We start from the raw sequence: 327 nt of genomic DNA, 5'->3' as shown, positions 1-327 counted from the left end.
GCATACACATATAACAGATCAACATGGTTAACAATGTGCAGCTATCATACTAAAGGCAGGTATAATGATAAACTTTGCCAACAGCTTTTTAAGTGGAATTAGTATACATTAGCTACTTGTGATAAAAAGTATGGCTGCATTACTATGCCATACTAACACTTAAGTAATCCTCAAAGCCAACATATTTACAAGGAGCTAGCAAGATACTGCATGAAATTAATAGCCTTCTGAAGGTTTTTATAGTAAGCTGCATTTCTAAAGGTTAGCTGTAACAAGTGTTTACAGCACTGGAAACCCAGAAGTGATTTATAAATGGACAATTTGGCA

This window comes from Penaeus monodon, chromosome 19 (assembly GCF_015228065.2).
Source record: "Penaeus monodon isolate SGIC_2016 chromosome 19, NSTDA_Pmon_1, whole genome shotgun sequence".
In the NCBI taxonomy this organism is placed as follows: domain Eukaryota; kingdom Metazoa; phylum Arthropoda; class Malacostraca; order Decapoda; family Penaeidae; genus Penaeus; species Penaeus monodon.
This window is presented reverse-complemented; position numbering follows the sequence as displayed.